A 25,754-nucleotide genomic window follows, 5' to 3' on the forward strand; every position below is an offset into this window, starting at 1 on the left:
CAAGAAAAATTATTTAAAAAAAAAAAATTCATCCCAAAGGTGTTCTATCGGGTTGAGGGCAGGCTTGTGCAAGCCAGTCAAGTTCCTCCACCCCAAACTCACTCATCCTTTTTTTTATGAACCTTGCTTTGTGCACTGGTCCAAATCATTTGGTTGAGGAGGGATTATGGTGTAGGGTTGTTTTTCAAGGCTTGGGCTTGGCTCCTTATTTCCAGTGAAGGGAACTCTTAAGGCGTCAGCATACCAAGACATTTTGGACAATTTTATGCTCCCCACTTTGTGGGAACAGTTTGAGGTTTGGCCCCTTCCTGTTCCAAAATGTCTGCCCACCAGTGCACAAACAAGGTCCATAAAGACATGAATGAGCGAGTTTGAGGTGGAGGAACTTGACTGGCCTGCACACAAACCGACAGAACACCTTTGGGATAAATTAAAGTGGAGACTGTGAGCCAGGCCATCTCGTCCACATGAGTGCCTGCCCTCACAAATGCGCTTCTGGAAGAATGGTTAAACATTTCTATAGACACACTCATAAACCTTGTGGACAGCCTTCCCTGAAGAGTTAAAGCAGATATAGCTGCAAAGGGTTGGACAATCCAATATTGAACCCTGTGGATTATGACTGGGATGCCATTAAAGTTCATGTGCGTGTAAAGACAGGTGTCCCAAAACTTTTGGTAATATTGTGTACATCCAACTACACCTTATATCTTTGCCCAGCTAAATTTTCCAAGATGCAATACAACAGCAACCAACTTCTCACATCACCAAGGAGAGTTCCAATCCATGTGACCACAGGGGGGTTTCAAGAAGGGGTTAACGTCAAATTGAACACAGTGCACAACAATGTTATGACAAATGTTTAAACATCAGTGCTTTGATTGGAGTCCATTAGCATAAATATGGCCATCCCACTGCTGAGTGAGCTTTAAAAGGACATGACTCTTAAAAGGACATTTAAAAAGTATAATATAATTTATTCATGTTTAAAGAGCACTTGATGTTTAAGGCAAAGAAAAGCATGTGTGCCTTTTTCACTAATCTCTTAAGGATTTTTTATGTTGCTATGGCAACATCTGTTCATTATCCCAAGTATGTTAAACTCCAAATGACATCTTTTCATCTAACAAACTAAATTACAAAAGTTGATGGAAAAAATGTCCTTTCACCTCTAAATTGCTACTTGTATCAGTGAATAATCAAAGTCTGCATGAAACAAAGCGCTGACTGATCAAGTGACTTTGAAAACAGCATAAGCTGAGTCGTCTAACTAGTTGACTTCACGCTGAGTTCCGTATTACACCAATGAGAATTCTAATATTTAGTTTCATATATTTATTCATCAGGCTGGCACTTCATTAATGAAAAAAGTAAAACATAGTTAATTGGTTCATCCTGGGTCAGCAGTAGTAGGCAAATATGGAAGTAACAATGTTTTGGTGTTGGGATTTCCTGTTCTTATTAAAACGGATTTTGGATAATTGGCTACTTTTTCCTGATATTTAATAGTGCCCCTATTATATTTTTGGGAGTCTATGTTCAGTGTTGGACATAAACTTTAGAGGGTCTTTATGTGGAATTGTTATGATGATCCAACCATGTCTCCTTTTGATTACCAGAGTGCCCCTTAGCTAGTGGCCATCTTCTACCAAAACTCGGTGAAAAACTATGATGCATCTTCAAACGCTTTAGAACAGTAGGACTTTATCTACTCTTTGCTGCCATTCATGTCTCATTGCTCATTGTTTTGTTTATGCCCCAAGGTCATTGATGTCACCCTCTTCTGAATCTTTTTCAAATAATCTCTACCATGTTCCACGAATAGTTAAGTGTCCAAAATCTACTCTATTCAGGAAAGAATTGGGTTTGGGGGTTTGGGGTGGGGGGGGGGGCATTTGGTCCCTGAGCCAATACAATTACAATAATATATTGTGCTAATGGCCCTAAAAAGAGATATTTCATCATTCATTCATTGATCAGAAAGGAATTTGCAGACAGTGACATACAATTACATTGTATAGCTACCTGCTCCCCATTCAGATCTGTGATCACAGCTTCTGGCATAGGGAAGTCTTTCAGCACCAACGTTGTGGCATTGAGATGTCAGCAAATGCCAAGAGCTGCAAAATAAGCTGATGCTAGAAGTTGTGAAGTTGTGTCATACCTTTCACCATGGCCACCAGTCAATACAGCTCCAGTGCATATTTTGCATGCTCCAATATTTTCCTTAAACCACATAAATTAGTTATGTTTGCACCCCAGTATAAGGTTCCCAGTCCTCCATGAATACTATAATCATATAGATTGACCCAGGAGATTAGCTATTGATGAAAAGTCTGAAACTAGGACTCTATAGGCTAGCTGTGCTAAATCAAGGTCCCTAGGGGGAGCTGTGAGTGATGAGGGGTTGATATTTCACATGGCAGTGCCTGTATATTCTTGGCACCAACTAAACTTTCCGAATGGAGAAAAATATGTTCACACATATATACAAATGTACATACAGCCTTAAAAAAGGACTAATTACCTAATTATCCCTCAAACCTATCTAGAGATGGGAAGTCATGAAAAATCCCACAAAAATTGGGGGGAAAAAACAATGTTTTTTCAAAGCTGATTTTTGTTTTGTTTCCAGAAAATGAAAAAAAAAAAAAATAAAGATTTCTGAGACTTAAATTATTGCAAGTTCTCTCAGCTGAGGGCAAGCAAATCCTGAAATACGTTTGAGATAGTTTGCTTATGGGTTCCATCTTGTACCTTATACAGTTGGGTAATTGTTGAAATACAGTAGATGATAAGTAAATGTGTCTGACAAATGAGTTTATCTTTTTTTTACTTTACTTTCAATGGTTTTTATTGAAATTTCAGAAACACAAGTAAAACATAACAAAGTACACGGGGGGGGGGGGGGACAGAGAAAAAAGGGGGGGGAGGGGAAGGGTGCGATGTACATTACATAGTACATAGGTTTGCATCAATCTTGGTACAATCAGTAGGTTTAACAAAGATTATACAATACGAACAATGCGAGAGTATAACAACTGGTGTAGAGGTAAATGGAACAACAGAACTAGGTAATTCCTGTCATATAAGTACGAACTGTCAACAAGGGTTGGTGAAGTATTTGCTTTGCATCCAGAATGACCAGTGTTTGTGGAACCTAGGGCTTTGAAGAACAGCATAGGCATAAGCTTTCTCCAAAGAGAATTGGAGGTTAATCTGTCTAATGACCTCAAAGTGTGAAGGAGCGATTGGCTGCCTCCAACATCTGGCTATAATCGTCTTTGCTGCAATTAGTATATGGGTAATAACAGTATGCATGGCGAGTGGAAATGAGTCTATGCCCAAGGAGAGGAGTGCTAAGGCCGGGTCTGTGCTTCTTAAAATGCCAGTGACATCTGATATGATTTCGAAAATCTTTCCCCAAAAACTGGTCAGACTTCTACATTGCCAAAAGATGTGAAGAATTGTGCCCACCTGGTCACAGTTACGCCAGCAGAGGGGGCTTTGGGTATCGAAAATTTTGGAAAGTCGGTACGGGGTTAGATACCAGCGAGTCAACACTTTTTGCGCCTGTTCCCAATGGGATACACATTTGGAGGCTCTATAAGTAGCACGGATGGCCGTTTGCCATTGAGCATCTGAGAAGGTTTGCCTGAGTTCACCTTCCCAGGAAATCATATGTGGGGACTTGCGGAACGTATTTTTATGCTTGATGGTATTGTAGAATAGGGATATACCTTTTGTAGAGCATAAGGGGTTAGTGAAAAATTGCCATAATTGAGGGGATACCAGGATCACCGGTGGAGGGTATTTACGCAGGAAACTGGAGATGCTGTTGTATGCAAGGGTAGCTTGTACTGGGAGGGAAAATTCACTGGCAAGCTTTGCGAACGGTTTAAGGGTGTCACCCTGGTAGAGCTGTGATACGAAGGTGATGCCAGCTGCGTGGAATTTGGAGAGGTTAACATAAGGGAGGAGGACATTCAAAGTGGCAATGGGGATTGGTAGTTTAACAGGTGTCGCAGAACCTGGAAGGTGGTGGGATAACATTCTCCATGACAATAGGGGAGCCTGAGTCGGTAGGGGGAGCGTGTGGAGGGGTACCTGTTTCCAGCTATCTGCTAATAGCAGATCGCTAAGGGCATGCACATTAGAGAGCGCTTTTTCTATGGGAACCCACGGGAGGTCAGAGCGTTCGGAAAACCATTGGCGAAGGGCGGTGAGATGGGCCGCATAATGGTAATCCAGAAGGTCTGGCATACCAATGCCTCCAACCGATTTGTGGCGAGTCGAATGGGCATAAGAGCATCTGGCCCTCTTTTTTTGCCAGACAAAAACGCGGAGGAGCGACGAAAGGGGTTTGATGAGCTTCTGGGGAATGTAGACTGGGAGAGTACGAAAGAGATACAAAATTTTGGGTAAGCAGACCATTTTAAATGCAGCAATCCTGCCAGTCCACGAAAGATCTGCCGACGTGAGTTTGGCTATGTCTGCGGAGATAGTCGAGATCAGAGGTTTGATATTGGAGGTGACTAAGTTGGCCGAGGGAAACGTGAGGTTAATGCCTAAATAGCGGAGCGGTGACGTAGACCATGTGTAAGGGAGAGTGGTTTGTAGATGAGTACGCGTTGTATTGTGTACGCCCATATTGAGAATAACGGACTTACTAAAGTTGACTTTGTAATATGAGAGATGACTGAAATTTTGTAGTATGTCGTGGGCCGCCGGGAGGGATACTATAGGGTTTGTGAGACTAAGAATCACATCATCAGCGAATAGTGTAATGACATGTTCCGAGCGGTTGATTTTAAAGCCGGAGACCAGGGAGTTTTGTCTAAAGGAGGCTGCTAGTGGTTCAATGATCAGGTTGAAGACAAGAGGAGATAAGGGGCATCCTTGACGGGTGCCATTTGTTATAAAAAAAGGTTTAGACAGGACTCCTGCTGATAGGACTTTAGCCGAAGGTGAAGAGTAAAGGGAGAGTATAGCGGACATGATCGGGCCCGAGAAGCCGAACTTCTGCAGCACCAATTCCATGTACCCCCAGTGGACTCGATCGAACGCCTTCTCTGCGTCTATAGAGAGGAGCAGAGAAGGCGTTCTAGAGCGCTCTGCGTGGTGGATCAGGTTGACTACTCTTCTGGTAGCGTCCGGAGCTTGTCTTCCCTTTACAAAACCCATCTGATCCATGCCTACTAGTGTGGGGAGAATTGTTGCTAGTCTATTGGCTATCAATTTGGCATAGACTTTTACATCAGTGTTTAATAGCGAAATGGGCCTGAAATTCGCGGGTGTGGATGGTGGTTTACCGGGTTTGGGGAGGGTGGTGATATTAGCTAGGAGCATTTCTGACGGAAGAGTACCGGTTTGGATGGCCGTGGAAAATAAAGGGAGCATGTGGGGAATTAGGGTGTCTTGCATGGTGTGATAATACTCATTTGTCAGGCCGTCCGGACCTGGGGATTTACGGAGGGGAAGGGCTTTAAGAGTTTTGGCCAATTCTTGGGTTGAGAAAGGGCGGTTCAGGTAGGCAAGGGAGTCTGTAGAGAGTGTTGGTAGATCAAGGCGGTCAAGGAATGATTTTATGTCACAGGCGCTGGGCTGGGGGGTGTCTTTGTCATCACGCAGGTTATATAGGGATCCGTAGTAGTCTGCGAAGGCATCAGCAATTTTTTGGGGGTGGGTTAATTTTTCGCCAGTGTGTGGGTGGGTAATAGAGTCTATCCTGGATTTTATTCGTTTGGCACGTAGCCGAGAGGCCAGGAATTTGCCTGCCTTATTGTGGGACGAGTAATACTGTAAACGCAGTCGGGCCAACATTTTGTCGTGACGGTCAATAAGGAGACGCCGGAGGTCTAATCTCAAGGATGTGAGTTTGGATGCATTAGCGGGGGAGGGTGCGGTGGCATTGATAGTGTCCAGTGAGTGAATTTCTGCAGTGAGGTCTTTCAACTTCTGTTGATATCTCTTTTTTAGGCGAGAGCCCAGCTGTATGAGGATTCCCCTGACGAACGCCTTGTGGGTGTTCCAGAGGGTGGTTGGGCTGACATCTGGTGTGTCATTGGTCTCAAAGAATTCTCTCATTTGTGATTGCAAGTGTTTAAGGGAGTCAGGGTCAGATAAGATGGAGTTGTTACAACGCCAAATATAGGAGGATGGGTTTGCAGGGCCGGTGGAAATGGTCATGTGTATTGCCGCATGGTCGGACCACGTGATAGGGGAAAGGTCAGTGTCAACTACTAGGGGCAGAGTGGCAGAATCTACCAAGAACAAGTCGATCCTGGAGTAAGTGTTGTGACAGGGTGAGAAATAAGTATAACCTCTTTCTTCCGCGTGTTGGTACCTCCACACGTCATGGAGTCCTTCGGCATGTGTTAAAGCAGCCAGTGAAGGCAACTTCGATTTAGGATTGGAGGAGGAGTCCATGACGCGGTCTGGCACCAAATTGAAGTCCCCACAGATGATCAATCTGCCCACCGTTAATTTTTTTACCTTAGCATATAATTTACGTAGAAAACGCAATTGGTGAGTGTTAGGCGCATATACATTAACTAACGTGTAATGGCAGCCATCCAAAGTACAATTAACAATGAGGTACCGTCCCTCCGTGTCCTGCACCACCCTGGAGTAAGCGAAGGACACCGAGGCACGGACAGCTATCAACACCCCCCTCTTCTTTTCGTTGGATGATGCTAGAAAGACGTGTGGGAATTCCTGATGGGAACATTTGGGGGTAGATCCCAGCTTGAAGTGAGTCTCTTGGACTGCAAGAATGTCCGCCTTGGAAGAAAGTGCTTCTTGCCACAAGGAGTAGCGCTTAGCCGGGTGGTTGAGACCCTTAACGTTCAGTGAGAGGAAGTGCAAGGGCGTCATGGGGGTGGATAAGGGGACACAGAGGTGCCGGGGTCAGTGAAGAGAGGCAGTCCTTCGGGGCATAGAGGCAAGTCCATCAGTGGTGGATAGAAAGTGAGGGACAAGGGGCAAGGCCATAATCCAACAGGGATATGAGCAGCACCGTGGAAAAAAGTACCTGAGTAGGAGACGGTCATTGAAGATCGATTGCAGGCGATGAAGAACTCAGCAGAGGAATTAAAGCTGTGACAAGAACAAAGTTGAATCGAGATAGTGAGCGAAGTCCAGCTGCGTGTGTAGCGGATGGATGCAAAACCGGAGTCTCTACCTGGAGTTGTGGAGAGAGAGAAAAAAAAGGGGATAGACAAAACATAGGACAAAAGACACGACAAACAAGGAGGGAGGGGGAGGTAAAAAGAACTTGGCCCATGGGGACCAGGTGAGCAATCTGTATTGCGGAGATTGCGGGGTTCATGGACACGGTGTTGGGTGTCCATCAGAGACAGCGGAGCCGGGCGTACCCGTCAGGATGATATGTGGTGAATTCACTTGTGACGGTTAGATGATCTGGACGATCTGGATGCGAGTTGCCAATCCGGTTGGACGTGAGTAGGCAAAAGTGGGGCGCTGCTGCTTGGAGAGTGGTCTGGAGGCTCAGGGACTATACCCCATTGCTGTAGCAGGCGTATCCCTTGGTCAATCGTAGTTATTTGGGACGTCGATCCTTGGTAGGTGATGCAAAGTTTGGCTGGATACTTCCATTTATATATGATTTTGTGATTCCTGAGGGCTTTAGTCACAGAGTTAAGGTTACGTCGTTGCTGTAGCGTATATTGGGAATAATCAGGGAGTACCTGGAGAGTAGCGGCGTGTTCAGGCAGGCGGTCCTTGCGTCGGAAAGTCTCAAGAATCTTTTCCTTTGCCTGAAAAAAGTGTATCCTAAGCAAAACATCCCGGGGAACTTCTTGTGGGAGGAAGGAGGGCTTGGGGATGCGATGGATTCTGTCAATTGTCAAGTCCGCATTAGTAAGCTCAGGTACCGATTTCTGGAAAAGATCTCTCACATAGGTAGGCAATTGGTTAGGGAGAACAGACTCCGGAATACCGCGGATCTTCAAGTTATTTCGCCGTGAACGGTCTTCAAGGTCCGCTAGTTTGGCTTGGATGTGGCGAATGTCAGTTTGTTGAGCTGTGTGGGAGTCTACAAGGGTATTATAAGACGCTGTAAATTCTCCCATTTTCTCCTCAATGGTATGTACTCTATCTCCCATCCCATGCAGTTCTCTTTGGCAGTATGCTATGGAGGCAGAGATATTGGCTTGCAGGGAAGCATGGAACATAGACATCATGTCTTTTAAGGCTGTGTCCGTAATAGGTTTGCCTGTGGTCACCAGGGATGCAAAGGGATCAGGTGAGGGGGTATAGGCCTCAGCGTGGGTAGTGTGGCTGGCAGCAGCGCTCACCTCCATGTCCGGGTGTTCCAGGGCCGGCAGAGCTTCCTCCCACCTCGGTCGGGACTTAGCCGGGCTTTGTGTGGAGGGTGTAGAGGGCGAGGAGTCCGAGGAGCGGGATGGCCGCATTGGATTCGGCTGGGTGGAGAGCCCTGGAGCCGTAGGAGGAGCCGCGTCATCGGTGCGCGCCGCCGCAAGAGGGCGGACGCGCTGAGGCAGAGGAGAGGTGCCGGCGCCATTTTGTTGAAGACCGGCGGTGGCCGGCTTGAAAAACTTCGATAATTTGCGCATGACAGGCTGCTCCAGCTTCCTCCTTGCCATGATCGGTGGATGCAGCGGGACTTCGGACGCCCGAAAATGGTGCAGATGGGCTGCGATCGTCTCTGTGGTAGGCTGTGGAGATTGAATAGAACGGGTACACGCCGGAGCTCAAGGTCTAAGCGGCCATCTTAGCCAGCGGTCGCCACGCCCCCCCAGTTTATCTTTTTTTTAACCTTTAAATGATTCCTAATAATGTTCTTCACCATCACAGCATAATGTTTTCCTATAGTTTTGATCAGTGCATTGTTTTTTTTTTCCTCCTTTCAGTAAAATGGTGAGACCATTACAGTTTGAAACATTTCCACAGTGTAATATCTACTAAGAGCAAAGCAATTTGCAAATATTGTGAGAAGAAATATTCTTTTTCAAAATACTACAAAGATGACAAAAAACACCCTTGCATGCCAGAGGTGCCCTGAAGACATTAAAAAATATTTTATAGAATGAAATGATGAGGACCATAATGAAAGAGCGAGTAGCTTTTCCCTCCAGAGTTCTCATTCCAGAAACACTCTTTCTGCTGCTTCTGGATTATCACAAAGTGTTTCTTCAACAGCAGCATCTTCAAGTAGGGAGGTGTTGCAAACCACTGCCTCAAAAAAAAAAAAAAAAACACAATCCCTTCATTTATAGAGAAAATGACACCTCTAAATCAGAAGAACATTCATCAAGCTCTTGTAAGAGCAATATTCAATATATGCTTCTGGATCAGGATTGTCAATAACTAAAATGCATATTGGCAGGAAGATTTTTAAATTATTATGAGGGAAAGGGAGCGGGTTACCTGTTCTCATGTATAGTTGAAATGTTCTGATTATTTTGTATATAGTTCTTGTTATTCCATTTGTAATAAAAAATTAAAATGTTAAAAGCAAGATTAGTTTATTTACTGAATCAGCTGTACTTTTATTTCAAGCATAATACTTACATAATACCTATCTACTTCTAAACACTGCATTTCACATTCCCAGTGTAACAAAATGACTCTCAATTTGTACAACTATTCCCTACTGATTTATTTACTTATTTATTTATTTATTTATTTATTTATTTATTTATTTATTTTTTTTAATTTTCATTTTATACTGGAAAAAATAAAAACAGTGGAAAAGTTTTTTTTTTCTGAGGGTTTCAACATTTCTAAACATTTTACATCTCTAAGCCTGTCTAAATATGAAAAATTTACAAACTCAGCAGTCACCACCATAACCACTTAATATTTTCAAGGAAGAATTTGCTTGGTTGGATTTTCCCCCATCTGTTATTTCAATAACATAATTGTTTTGGTGTTCCAAGTTTAATGCATGCATAGTACTGCATCTTTCAGCTACAGTTAAGGTGAGCAGTGCAATGCAATAAATATGTTCCGACACCGACAAAGTAAGCTTCTTGTCACCATGACTGCAAGGCCTTCACCTTTATAAGAAACATTTTACTAGTAAGTGCCAGAAGCAAATCATGGGCATTCATAAATTATGCAACAGTAGTTTTTTTTTTTTGCTCTTCATCTTCCATAGAATCTAACAGTGTACTCAAGGTTTAAGGTTGTGTTCCATAACAATCACAAAAAGCAGCACTTCAATGTATTAAGAATGATATCAAACAGCTCATTGGCTTGATTTTTCAAGACTTGACCACTCGCTAGTTCCATGCAATCAGAAATTATGGGTTTTGTAACTGCTATTTCTGCTAATACGAGCAAGGTCAATGTACTTTACATATTATGTTTCCAAGTGAACATGATAAAAATGGTTTCCATAATCACAAGAGGGTGTATAATAAGATGTACAATGCATAAGCATAATGAAATGGCATAGTAAAGAATAAGAGCAGTAGCCTACAACTAGTGGTTGCCTCATCAGCAACCTCTCTCCAGGTGCTTCATACCTGTCTGTCTTGACACTTGCTGCAGTGTTCCATTTCACACATGCATGAATCCAATCTGCAATCGCCAATGTGTCATGCTATTGGTAATAAGGTTTTTTTATAAGGAGCAAGCACTATTTTTTAACATGTTTCTGGATGTTGCCTGGGACTTCAAATTCAATTCTGCAGCACTCATTCAAGGCATAGCAACTGGTTCAATAAACAGCAGACCTCCCCAACTTTACATATTTGTCTCCCTTTTGCTATCTCTTTTTCGGTTGGTGGAAATATAGAGAACTGCTTGGAATGGGGAGCATCCGCCCCTTCTTCCCCATCAAGTATTGGTTACTTAGACACTAACCAATGCACATAGGGGTGGTGAAATCACTTAACCTTATTTAACCTCAAAGACTGGTGCTTACAAGGGGCTTACAAGGGGCTTTCAAACTTTACTCTCTTTATTTCAAGATGCAACCAAAGCCTTTAGAAGAAAAAAAGCTGTCAGAAGAGAGTATCTTTTCTGCAATAAAATCTCCTCTACTGCCTGCAATAATAATTCCTATAATTGTACACTAAGCCACACATGTGCAACTCTTGCCTTCACATCTTTGCATCTGTTTCTTGCACGGCACCAGTGGCATTAACTTTGAGCACTCATAGTTAAATGGATGGGCACTGTGAAGAGTGCAGCTTCTATTTAGTACAGATATTTCTCTATGAGCAAAAAAGTACAAGCATAAATTTCAAAGAACCAAAGAATATAAAAAATTATGTAGAAAATATATAACTATATAAAGGGTCCATGCAGTATAATAGTCTCTTATAAGTGTAAAACACCAAAAAACTGCTGTGCAAAGTTCTTCAAAAGTGTTAGGAATCTTCAAACAGAGTGTTCCAGTGATCCTCCACCTTTGCCAAACCAGAGAACTCACCGAAAAATACTCTACATGACTACCCACTATATGTAAGTCATGTAATGCATGTTATCATCAAAAGATCCACAGCGGCTCTGATGTTCCTCCACGCCTACTGTCACCAGGGGGTTGCCCCTCCTCTGTAAGTTTATCCACCACTCCTCTCACAGGTAAAACAAAGGGGATTCTCCATAGTGTAAAACCTTTAGCTTTTATTTAAATACGGAACTCAGTATTCCTACGCATATTCACCTTGCACCAAGGAGTGTTCACAGTTAAAATCTCCTAAAATCTCCTAAAATCCACTACAATATGTTCCTGCAGTTTTTATTCAGGTTATATTTTGTGCATACCACTCTCAATGGCTGCTCACTGCTTGATCCTGGGTGTACAGAGACATCAATTACGCTTGAGTGATGAGGTCACTTCCGGGAACATCTCAACGCAATTTGTCACATGGACATTTTCAAGAGGCTTCTTGAGAACACAGACTATAATCTGAATAAACCACAGGAACATATTGTAGTGCATGTGGATAGTGCAGTCTTGAGCCAGTCTGGTGGCCTAGAGAAGGGAGGGATAAGGGGAATAAAGGATCATGGTAGGACCCTGTCATACTAGGCTACGAGTTTCTGTTGGTGCACACAGTGTAAGGAGACACAACTCTAGCCCCTGCAAGAGTGCACGAGTGGCAAGAGATGCTGCAAGAGCAAGGAGCCATCCTGAAACTGGAAACCTGGGGCAGCAATCATGGCACCAGCTTAAACTGAAACATGGACAAGATAAGGAAGCTGCATACCCAGTAGGTGATTAAAAACTGATCACCAATGTCTTAACGTAGCAGCAGAAATTTGATGGCAGTCGTGTTTTTGCCCAAAGATGCCAAATAGATATGAGAGAACAGAGACCACTCTGGTGTTGAAATGTCCTCACAATCAGAAGGGTGCAGGTTAGGTCCGTAGTCCCGACAGCTGTACAATTAGAAGAAGGCAACCGCACACCAATTTGAGAGTGATAGTAGATGATGAAAACCTTTTATTGAAAATCCATAAAATCCAAAACGACAAACCAGGGACAGGAGGGTAAAAAACAGTTGACGCGTTTCACAAAACTATATTCGCTTAGTCATAACCGTGCCCAAAGATGCTTTGATCTATGACTACTAATACAGACATCCATAGCTAACCGAGCTCTCTCTTGTATCACCCATGATTGATTTGTATGTTTTATGTTGAGAGAAGGTAAACACTGGAGTCCTCCCGATACATTACCATGCATATCCAAGTGACATGAGCACTTAAGGAAAACCTTATGTCTTTTTCTTGTTTGAAACATCCAGGATAACTAACCTGGAACTCATGTATTAGTAAATAAAAATAAAATTAAATAAAAAATAAAGTTAAATAAAAATCTTAAATCTCTCTAATACACTATTTAAACTCACCCATATGTATAAAAACACTGACAACATATGCAGAGCTTTTGGGCTTAAATAAAACACAAAAAAACACACAAATAAAACACACACACACACACACACTCCCTCACCACACATAAATGAAATGTGTAGGCAGCTGCTGATCTCTTCTTCTGATATAATATCAGTTGCTTGCTTGTCATTCTGACCATCTTACATCAATGCTTTGCAGAATACATATGCAGATACAGATTCCTGATATTTTATATTTTCCTGACTTTTCTGATCTGACAAGCGTTCCCAGTTTACACCAGCACAGCAGCCAGGCAACCTCAGAATGAAATCAGCAATAGCAACCCCAATACTTCCCTCACTGGCAGGTTCACTTGTAAAACCCATTTCATTCTCATTCATAAATGGAATTTCTGTTTTAAGATTTCACTGAAAATGGTTTCCTAAAGCATAGATGCAGCAACACTTGACACCATTTGTGAGTTTTTTAGGTCTGAACATCCATTGTGGCCATTAGTTGGATTTTCGCTATCACTGATGACATTTTTCTTTTTTTGTATATTATGGAGAAGGTTACAGGAGATGCTGGACATGCAAAAGTAGATGGGAACATTCATAACTCTCAGATGGACAGAAACAAAGCTCAAATATTATGCCAGGCAGATTTTACTTTTGAAGTATTCAAGACATTAGAAGTCAGGCCACCAGCCTCCAGCCATATATTTAAATTACCACTTTGGGGTGGATTGACTCTTGTATCTTGGAATATTTGATCAGGGTCATTCATTCATTACTTTATTACTTACTAAAATTGCTCTGATGTTTTATTTTCTAGGCAGTAATACATTACAATGTTAGTAGTCACACAATGTTGGTTGGTGCTGGAGCCTGTAAAAAGAGATCTTCAATTTATTTTCTGTTACTGATATGTGCCTGGTGTGAAATCTTCAATAAACAGTTATCTTCAAACCGCAGTTTGAGTGTCTATTACTGGGTGGGACTAAAACTGATAGCTTTCAGAAGCATTGCTTTTTTCTAGTTTTGCAATGCTGTCTGAATTCTAGAATAGTTTATTCTTTTATGTGTGTATAGGAGATGCTTGTACATTTCAATATACAATACTGTCGGTGTTATTTACTGTAAAGAAATTGACATTTTTTGGCTCCTAAAAAAGCTATTTGCCTGACTGTGTCCAACTTCTGGATTTATGAACCACAGACCCAGAACAACCAAGCAGCGCCTATAAATTAGGAAAAGTCTAAACTCTTGTCGAGTTCGATGTCAGTGACCATCTCAAGAACTAAGGCAGTCAAATACTCCAGTACCTTTAAGAGAAGCTCCAGCCAAAAGGGTAAGCTCTACATGTTCGCACCCTCCCCTCTATTGCCACATGTGGTACTTTTTAGGAGGGAGCAGATACCTGGTTTTGACAGGTACCATCTCCCACCTCTGAGTAAGATCGCAGCGGCGATCTCCGAGTATGTCTGGCCCCTCCTCCTTCCCCTTGCTGCCTTCTGGGATACACACAGGTCCTAGAAGATGGTGGGACCATTCAGAAAGTGCATGTGCAATAGGAAACCTACAGGCTTCACAGCAGGTTTTCCCTAGTGCCGATGCCTGCACCCGAAGCTCATTGAAGAATCTGCTCAGGGTCCCCACATTGCTGGATCTTTGGACAGGTAAGTATCCTTATATTAAAATTCAGCAGCTACAGTATTTGTAGCTGCTGACGTTTACATTTTTCGCCCAGACTGAAGCTTCTCCCAAAATCATCAATCAGTCTAAATAATATCTTAAAGTGTATATATAGCCATTTTTTATTTTGGATAGAGTGGGGAAGGATTTAAACTAGGGATAGACCGATTATCGGCAAGGCCGATATATCGTGGGGCCGATATGCACTTTCCCCGATATATCGGTATCGGCCCCGGAGCTGGCCGATATTGCCGATATTTTTGTGACATCATTCTGCCTTCTTATGTCACCTCCCTCGCCTTGGACAGCCTCATCTGGAGTCGGGACTAGTCTTGTGGGAGTGTATCACAGCCATACACCCACCCACAGCAGCCCAGTGCCAGCCAACCACCCACATCCACAGGCCCCGTACCAGCCAGCCACAGGCACTGTACCAGCGAGCCAGCCAGCCACCCACAGGCCCTGTACAAGCCAGCCACCCACAGGCCCTGTACCAGATAGCCACCCACAGACCCTGTGCCAGCCAGCCACCCACCACAGGGTGCCTGCCAGCCAGCCACCCACCACAGGGTGCCAGACAGCCAGCCACCCACAGGCCCTGTACCAGCCAACCACAGGCACTGTACTAGCCAGCCACCCACAGCCCCTGTGCCAGCCACCCACCTACCACAGGGTGCCGGGAAGCCACCCACCACAGGGTGCCAGCCAGCCACCCACCACAGGGTGACAGCCAGCCAGCCATCCACCACAGGGTGCCAGCAAGCCAGTCACCCACCACAGGGTGCCAGCCAGCCACCAACCCACCACAGGATGCCAGCAAGCCAGCCACCCACCACAGGGTGCCAGACAGCCAGCCACCCACCACAGGGTGCCAGCAAGCCAGCCATTCGGCATTAAACAAAATTAACATGTTCAGTACCAAATTTGTGTCAAAAACTTTAAATGTACAAAATATCGGCCCACATCAGCCGATATCGATACGTTGTGACCAAAATATATCGGTATCGGCCCTGAAAAAACTATATCGGCCTATCCCTAGCTAAAACCCCTGTCAGTTTTTTTTTTTTGCTGTATGTGTCCTGCTAGGAGATTTTCCTTCATGTTCTGTCTTGAAGAAGCAATAGAAAGTGAGAAAAAAGCTCCCTAAAGTAAGAGAAATGCCCTTCATTGCCAGTTGTCACCTAGTTAGTCATGCTAGAACAACCTTATCCACAATTGCCATGCAGATATCTCACATCAAACAGTTGTTTTGTTCTGTTGACATATTTTTCTAAAGACTGCTTCTTGTACCTCACTGCAGATTTGCAGAACTGGTGGAGCCTGGGTTTTGGTTATCCAGAAAAATATGAGGATACATTGCAAATGTGCTTAGAACATAATTCTTCTGAAAGCCTGGAACATCTGTCACATAATAAATAAATAAACACAAAATATAGAGCATTCTTAGCAAACCTCAGCAGCACACAGGAATGTTACAACTACAGACCAATAGACTAGAAGTCATCATAAGGTTACTGAAGGCTGCCTGAGCTTCCACAAGCTTGCACAGCTTGCCCAAGACTAACCAAGCCACCCTCTCCCCTTTTGTGATGTCACAGAACCTAAGCTTATTGATAAATTGGTCAGGAAGCAAACATTGCCCTGTAAAGGCCAAGGGCTTGTACACAAATTCCTAAATACTGGGTATTTGGTGGAGCTTCAACAGTAGGTACAGACAATATGCTGCTCTTAAAGGTTTGGGAAAAAAGCTTCCACGAAGTTACTTTGGGTAATGGCTTGTTAGTGCAAAGTCTATTTAATTCAATCCAAATTCAAGAAGTCAGCACAAGAAAGTACAATGTAGAGAAATTTAGAATACCATCCATACATTTGGTATCTGATTATCTGAATGTTCCCAGTACAATGAGTGTACTTTAGACCAGCAGTTGCCAACCAGAGGTCCGTGGACCACTAATGGTCAATGATAAAATATTGGTGGTCCCCAGGGGCTCTGCCGCAAATCAACATTGTGGTGGATGTATACCACCCAATGCTTTTTCCAGTGTTTTCAATGTACAATGACAGCGTACCTTGATACCCCATGCCTTTGCTGTATTTCTGCCTCCTGTGAACTCAGAGGGAGGCACCAGGAGTAGTGCAGAGAGTGGGAGGTGAAGAAGGAGGGGACTTTCAATGGCAGTGCTGATCACAGACTGTGGGAGAGTGCAAAGAGCTGGAGCATATGGCTGGATAAAGAGGTGAGATTCAATGATGAGACTGTGTAAGGCAGCAGTGTAATCCAGGGAGAGGGGGGAAGAGAGCCAGAGCATCGTGCATATATGGCATGTAAAATTCATGTTAGTGGTCCACAGGATTCAAAATTGTGAGTTTAGTGGTCCGTCAGGTCAGAAAGTTTTCCACAAGTTGCAATATATCTTGCTCATGAATACTGATGCACAAGTCATGGAATGACTTCTTGCTATTGAGAATGTAAAACTAATTTACTAAAAATGTGGACATAATCTGCAGTTATCCAAATATGATCTTCTTAGAGGAATGGAAGCCATGATGATCATGCCCATCTCACATGAAACTTGGTGGGTGACCCCCACATTTATTACTATCATATTGAGCTCTCTGAGTGACTGAAAATATAAACAACTGACTGAGTTTTGCAGTGTACTGCAAGTGTCCTCATCACTAGCTACTGTAAACACCAACCCCGTATTTGGCTTTTGAGGTGCATGGTGATAGGTCCATATTGATCAAGACAATTACGCTCTCATTTGCAGCCTAAGTGTAGATCATTGTAGAACATCTCTTTGTCTTCTTCCACCGGGGAATAAACACTCAGAGAAAGTTGTTCTAGGGAGCAGAAAATTCATAGTCCCCTGCTTCATTATCAAAATTAAAACTCTACACAACAGACAGATGGGGAAAGGAGATCATAGCTGTTAATTCTTAGTTTGCATTGGTTTCATCTGGATTGTCTACAGTCATTCTGAATGGGAAAACTTAATTTTTGTATTATCGACAACTGAATGGGTCCATAAAAATATTATTGTGTAAAAGGCTGAGGTATATGCTGTTTCAAAAAATATTTGTAAGGGCTCTTTCACGCGGTCCGCCTCCGTAGGCGGAACCGTGTTGCTCAGCGGGGATCGATCCGCGATCCCCGCTGAGCCGGCGGATGACAGCTCCATCTCCGCTTGCAGAAGGGAGAGGGAGGTGTCACAGCCCCCGCTGCTCTCTATGGGGGATCGAATGAGAGTGGACCGCCTGTCCGCTCTCATCCGATCCGATCCGATTACTGAACGGATGAAAAAATAAGGTTTCCATCCGTCCAGATTTCACAGACAGGATCGGATACGGATGGCAGCGGGTGTCAGCGGAGATGTCTCCGCTGACACCCGCTGCCCCATAGAGCTGCATGGAGGATCCGATCAGATCCGCCTAAAAAACTGACAGGCGGATCTGATCGGACCGCCCGTGTGAAAGAGCCCTAATGCAGAATTGAAATTTTACTTTGTTTATAAAATAAATAAACATTGGTCCATGGTCTATGTCTAGCTTGAACTTCAGCAGCATATCTCAACTCTCCAACCACACTTCTAGCATATCTGCAGTGTTCAACATTTCTTTTTTTTTTTTTTTTTATTATATCTATGGACAGTCTTCATTATGCTAATCATTATGGGGTTGATTTACTGAAAGTAAATAGACTGTTCACTTTGCAATGGAGTTGCACTTTGCAAAGGAGTTTTTCCCCAGAGCTTAGTATATGAAGTGAAGCTCTGCTGACTTCCATCATACAATCATGTGCAGGTAAAAAGGCTTTTCTTTTTCCTTGCGTGTGATAGGGTATTCTTTGCAAAGTTACATTTCACCACATTCATTTGGCTCTGTGGAAAATTACCATGCAAAGTGAAATTTCCCTTACAAAATGAACAGCCTATATCTTATAAAATCCACCCCTATTGTATAGACCTTTGGTAAGGTCAGGGGCAGCAGTTGAAGCCCCCGATTCTTAGTAAGTAGACAACCACTGTATTAGACAGTATGGGGCTGATTTACTAACACTGGAGAGTGCAATATCTGGTGCAGCTCTGCATAGAAACCAATCAGCTTCCAGGCTTTTTTTTGTCAAAGCTTAATTAAACAAGCTGATGTTAAAAGCCATTTGGCTACCATCCGCAGCTGCACCAGATTTTGCACTCTCCAGTTTTAGTAAACCAACTCCTATGCATCACTAAGCTAAATATTGGAATATTTATAAAGCAGTGAACGTTATGTGTCATTCAGCAAAAATTCAATGCAAGCGAACCTTCCTAGTGCATGTGTTTTATATAACAGCGATTTATCTTCATCAGTGATTCATTTGCACTGAAACTTTGGTGAATGTCACATTCACTGTTTCATAAACATGTCCCTTAATTTTTCTATGTACTCGTGATGCAGAGCAAGATTCTTGCCCATTATACAACATTGCATTATGTGATATAAACATTGCAGGTAATAAAGGTACTTAGTGACAGCTCCCCTAACTGTAAAACAAGAAGCTGCTAAATATGGGTGAAACAATCAAGTAATTGATGGAAAAAGACTAGCATTCCAGCTAAAATATGATAAATGTATTACATTCTTATCCATACATCACAAAACAAATAGTAACTGCACGTTTTCTATAGTCTGACCGTCATACACAAATATTTAACTTAGTTGGCAGTTTTGTCAAGTGCCATTTCATATGTATGTGTTTTTAATGGTTCACTGCTAAAATGGATATTTAAACTATAAATATTTTACCTCTCAACAGTTTCTCATAGTCTTGAGATATATGGGTCATTCGTTTTTGTCGTTCCTCATTCTGACAGAGCTATTTACAATAGACCCGCTTTTTTTGTGCGGTTGGCGTGGGTCAAGCCCAAGAGGATGATGAGAGAACAAATTCAGCATTGGCTTCTATTATGTTATAATACTCTAGCAAATGAAACAAGTGAAATTTCCTTTGTAGTTTTATGACACAACCTTTGTATTATATCTGGTAGAAAAGAACAGTTTACTGTATAATAAAGCATAGCCACATGACTGTTTGAATTGAGAACAATGTTTGGTATGAAGAGTCTATTTACAGATAGTGTATAACATGGTGTTATTATATTTAACTCATCTGTAACAGTAAAACTAGATAGGGAGACTATAGGCCAGTAACTGTTCAACCTAGCAAAATGCTGAAAAACCTGTATGCTTGCGTAACTTTTCATTCTGTCTATAAGCCATCAGTTGAATAAACGGCATTACTGGAAAACTACTGCTGCAATGTAAACTACAAAATCTGTCCTATGTTTATTTTAAGCAAACACAAACTCAATTTAAATTGCATATAACAGAAAGAATAAAAAATATTGGTGCACCTTTTTGAATTTTCAGTAAAAATAATTGGAAAATAAAAATATGGGTGCTAAAAATATAGCTGTCACCTCAAACATACAGTATATTTGGAGTGTTTCATTTAACCACTTGCCGACTGCGCACAGTATATTTACTGCGGCAGTCAGCCCCGGCCAGGCAGAGTGACGTAGGTCTACGTCGCTCGCCTGTCACCGGGTTTTGAGCCAATAGCAGGCGAGCGCGCGCCCGCCTCGGCTCGTTCACAGAGGAGTGCGGGCGTGTGACTGGCGGACCCGATGTCCGCCGGTCACACTACGATCGTCGGTAGAGCGGGAGAAAGGCGGAACGGCTTATGTAAACAAGCCACCTGTCATTCTCCCCTGTGTAAAAATGGAGATCAGACGGTTCTACTATGTAGAACCGTTAATCTCTGTTTTTACACTAGTAGCCATGTCCCACTACAGTTAGAATCACGCCCCTAAGACACACTTAACCCCTCCCTGTCCAATACAGGGAGAATTTCATATAAAAAAAAGTGAAAAATATTGTTATTTTTGCAAAATTTACACTCTTTTTTTGTTTATAGCGCATGATCAAAAAATCGCACAGGTAATCAAATACCACCAAAAGAAAGCTCTGTTTGTGGGAAAAAAAGGACGTGAAATTCGTTTAGGTACAGCGTCGCACGACCGCGCAATTGTCAGTTAAACTCACGCAGTAAAAAATCGCATAAAAACCTCTGGTCAGGAAGGGGGTAAAATCTTCCGGGGCTTAAGTGGTTAAAGCCCAACTCCAGGAATTACAAAAACACTACCCTTGCAATGCCTCCCCCCATAAATGCAGTGCTTGTTAACTCTAGAAGGTGACCAGTAGATTGGATCCTTCCATCTGTGTGACCAATCCCCTAAAGCCTCGAGGGAGGTTACATGATGGCATCATAAAGCACAGTGTGTTGCTAATAGCAGACCAATATTGAGGGCATGTGGCTGGGTATGGTTCAGGGGTGTTGCACACTTGACCCCCAATTTCCTGGCCTGCCAGGCTGCATGCATGGTCTAGTATGGTTTTTTGGAGGGTCCCTATCCTTTTTTTCTTCATTGTTTCATGGGGTTCCACCTTAAAGTCCATATCAGACCTGAAGGGTCTGGTAGACAATTTAGGGGGACCTCCTGTCATTTTGTGTTTGTTTCTTTTGTGTGGGGTCCTCTTTAAAATTCATTAGAAACCTGAAGGGATATAGCATGAATTGGGGGGACTCCATGCGATTTTTGTTTTTTGGTGTTGGGGTTCCCCATTACCATCCATATCAGTCACTCATCTCGGATAAGGGTTAAGAGTCTTATGTAGATGAATGGAATCCCCAGCTGTTTTCTTACAAACTGATTGAAGCACCAGGCCAGGAGTTGTCATTTACCGACAATTTAATTATGCTTTTTTGTTTTTTAAATGTGAGTTTTGCTGTAGTAGGTTGTATAGATCACACAGATGCACCAGTTCACAGGCAGGGTCACAGCATCCCCAAGGCATGGTATAAAGAAATGTAGCATTTTTAATGTTTCATTTTAAGCATGACTAAAATGGTTGCTCCCCAACAAACAGAATGTTTTTGCTTGGGTACATGTCCCCCAGGGAAGTACCCAGCGTCCCATGCCATTTGTCTGACAAGCCCTTGCCATTAGCCTAGAAAATAGCTGATACATTTTTTTTTTAACATTTAGCTCCCATTGACTTCAAAGGATTTCAGATTCAGCACCCAAACTTTGGCAGCATTCCCTAAATCTGCCTTAAACTGAACCCAGGTATTTTCAGCTCATCATTAATGCTGAACTGGGTTTGACAAATTTGGAATAATTTACAGATTTTAGAGTGATCTGCTATACAGTAAACCTTTAACCTCATGTATCAGTTCACTCATCACTAGTACCAATTTGTAAAGTTGGAATGATATTGACAGGTTTTTCTTTGTTTAATGTTACATTTGTATCACTGTAATTTATTAGGCATGCACAAAGAGCACAAATCTGACAGGAAAATGTAAAAAGCAATGCCACAGGTAACAATCAGATTTCACTGAAAATTAGAGGAGGTTTCACAACTGCTGCACCCCTCACTGGGCTGTGTTGTAGGCAAATAAATGCAGCTTCAGCTTAACCCATCAAAGCCATGTCCACAACATGTTTCTCCCTGTCCCTGGGGCTTAATCATGGAGGCCCATGATTAACCTACATGACCATGACCTCCACGATTAAGCCCCAGAGGCAGAACAAAAAGTGTTGGGGAGTGGCATTAATGGATTAAGCTGAGGCTGCTTTTATTTGCATACAACATGACGGAGTGAGCAGTGCAGCAGCCAGGAAACCTCCTCTCATTTTGATTGCATGTCTTTGGGCTGGGCGAGCCCATCCCCAGGTTGCACTCTCACAAACCAGTGGCATCCTTCGTACAGGACTTCATAAGCATGAGTGAGAAACCCTAAGTACTAACCTTGGGTCACGATTAGATTTCACCTTTCATTAGTTTGGAGAAGATAGAACAATGAAACACAAATGCAGATTGGTGATATGGTTTACGGAATATTTCACATTGGCCTTTGACTTAAAATAGTATGCATGTGCTTGTTTCTAAACCTTATTGTTCCTAGTATATATGTTTGTGCCAATATAAAACATACCGTACAACATCAAGTCCATAAACCAATACTGATGTAATAGATAATGTTTAATTACTTCTATATATCAGTAAGCCTAAAGATTAACGGCACATGCTTTATTGCACAGTAACTTAACATAACATAGTGTTTGCTGTTTTGTTCTTTTCCTCTAATTCAGCAGATAATAATTACACTCAGACATTTTCCACTGAGACCTACTACATACAAATACATTTCCATTTGCTTAACACACTTATATTTATTAAGGTTTGTTGTAAATATTGAAGCAAATCATGCGGATAGTTATATGGTGTTATTAAACACTGGCTAGTGATGAAAGGTTTATATTGTATTCAATGTATTAATCACACTTACATTGGTGACAAGAAACATTTATACTATATTAACACAATTTGTAAGCTGTACAGCATTTAACAAGCTAAATGGTATTATAATTGTGAGATTCAGATAAATGATCAAAGAACAATGAATACTTCCCAGGGTGAAGACTAAAAATTGAAACAAAATGTTGAAGACAGAAATGTCATGCTTTGATCTTAAACACAAGCTTGGGTCGTGGGTCTTGTTTTCAGGCCATATATCTGACATTCTTCTCCCTTTGATTACACTGGTGTTATGGAGTCCTATACTGGTGTTAGTACCAATTCACACCCGTGCATTGATCTGCGTTTTAGCGCAGCTGTAAAATGCAGATCAATGGAAGAACATCTGAAAAACAATAACTACCAATGTGTCCTATTCACACCATATCACTGCACATGCATGACAACGGACGTCAAAAAGTATGTCAATGGACATCAAAATGTATGTCAATGGTGGACGCCAGCGTGTGTTAAAATGCGACTAAAATGGATGAAAATGTAAATGCATTTTCCATAAATTTTAGCGTAGGTCAGTATGAACAAAGACAGCGGACTGACACCAGCTACCAACAGGCTGGAACAGTCAGTATGTAAGAGGTTGGCTTACTAATAACAGAAAAAAAAATATTGTAGTAATATGATAATAACGTTATATGAAATGACTTGGAAATACCGCTTCTTTGCCTCTCTCTCCTTTAGGTACAGGCCAGGGGAGGACTGGGCTGGGGGACAGACAAAAACAAATAACATATGGGGAGCTGGTGGCCCTGAATGGAGATACTTCACCTCTAGGACCCGCTGTCAGTGACAATGCAGGACATTATATAGCTATACGCTCCCTGATCAGACCAGTGATAACAAAGCAGAGGCATAGGCAAGTCTTCCAGCATCAACTTAATTTGTGGCTCAGATATATAATTTATAAGAGCCAGAGAGGAAGATCATTCTGAAAGATTTGAAAAGTCATATCAAAATAAACTAAAGTTTGCCATGCTGTCTAATCAGTAAGGTATAATAGTGCAGTTTCTTTATCTCCCAGAAATCTGTCCTTATCATGAAAGGTCTTATTGGTTGCTTTTGTTCCCCCCAAGTCAAAGGTTTTCTGTCCTCCCCTGGTACATGCCCACTGTGTCCTATGGTATATGTGGTCCTAGATCCATGCAAATAAACTGGAACCTGAGTTGTGGGATTATTATCAACAATTTTAAGACATTGCCTTCTTGACTTGCATTGATTGGGACCTTAGTTTGTGCCATAAAATCCAGAATTTCAGCAAAATTTGCGTACGTTGCTCCTGGATGCTTTGGTTTCTCCCACCAATATACAGTATTATTAGGAAACTGTACACTCTTTTGATAACAGAGATAGATGAGGTTCTGGACACTTTGTTAAGCACTATATAACGTCCATGCTATATTGTTTCTTTATCATTACGCTATGTATGGTATTTATGAAAGAAAGGCTAACCATAAAAAAATAACAATAATAATAAAAAAAAAAAAATATATATATATATATATATATATATATATTTGAATTCAGTTGCCCTACACACATCTATATTAAGTGCTCATCCTTGGAGCATAGTTGTCACCAACCAAACCATAAAAACATCACTTGTTTCTCATCGGGGGAAAACTGAAACTCAGATTCGTTTTCATTGATTTTTGGTAAGGCTATAGGAAAAATGGAGTGACATATGTCAACATGCCTATCACATATAAAATCCTCTTGTAAGGTATGCTCACAAGGTAGCAAGGGATTATACTTTCCAAGCCCACCACATATTGAAGTTGTCTTCCATTCCCCTTAATATTTACTCTCATGGCTTCCCATTACTTAATGCTAAACAAGTGTATATTTTGTGCGTGTGCTTGAATCTCTTTCTTATTTTCCCCCATTTTTTGTACTCTTAAATATACACAAATAGCGTCACTCACGATACTGAGTAAAATGGTCTCTAAATTTGTGCACCACAATGGTCTTGAGATCAATAAGTAATTTCGAAAACTGATTAGATTGCAGCAGGGAAGTAGACATCATCCTGAATCTTGCCAGAGGATATACTCAACCACTAAACAGCAGTATTAGAGCAATAGTGACAGGGTGATTTTAGATGTGAAAGAAATGAGACCCATAGTGCCATAAGCTCTTCTCAAATACAATGAACCAACTAATTCTTCCACTGAGCCTAATGGAAGGAAGACCTCTTGCTCATGTTCTACAAGATTTGGTAATGGCCAAAAAATTGTTCCTTGAAGATACAGAAATAGTTGCTTACGGTGGTTAAGGAAGCACATATTTTGTTAATTTTTTCCATCACTCAGTGCCAGATGCATCCATGATAACGAATTCTTTAGGCATTCTATGATCCATTCCTAAGATGTGCCTAGCTATACAAAGAAATGGGTTTCCATAGCGATCACATCCCATCTGAACAACAAGACTCAGGAAACAAATGTTTATGAAACAAAAGCTTAAAGTAAATGGAAAAACCAATTAGTAAGACATGGGAAAAAATGAAAAACTGACCTTGGTACATTATGGACACACTCTAACATAAAATATTCATTTTATGTCTGCAGTCAATATGCTAGTTTCATAGAGGGAGCATCTCTCTTAAATGTTTGTAATTCTCTTTTATTAGTAAAAAAGCAGAGATAGCTTTGGGTAAACAATTAACAGTAATGATCTTAACCAGCCAATTCTGCATCAACTCTATTTAAGCAAAAAACTTTTCCTTTTTAACCTTTAAAAAAAGCTGCATGCTGGTAGGTTACAGCATCAGTCTTTTTGACATGCCATGTTTAAAAAATATAG

The 25,754-nt window shown here is 41.9% G+C and overlaps 1 protein-coding gene across 10 annotated transcripts in view; it reads right to left on the reverse strand.

Moving 5' to 3' along the window:
* ROBO2 (roundabout guidance receptor 2) overlaps positions 1-25,754 on the reverse strand; it is a 1,381,003-nt gene that overhangs the window by 741,562 nt on the left and 613,687 nt on the right. The gene's annotated exons all lie outside the window — the stretch shown is intronic.

The sequence above is a fragment of the Pelophylax lessonae genome, assembly GCF_965119305.1.
Source record: "Pelophylax lessonae genome assembly, chromosome: 2".
NCBI classification, from domain to species: domain Eukaryota; kingdom Metazoa; phylum Chordata; class Amphibia; order Anura; family Ranidae; genus Pelophylax; species Pelophylax lessonae.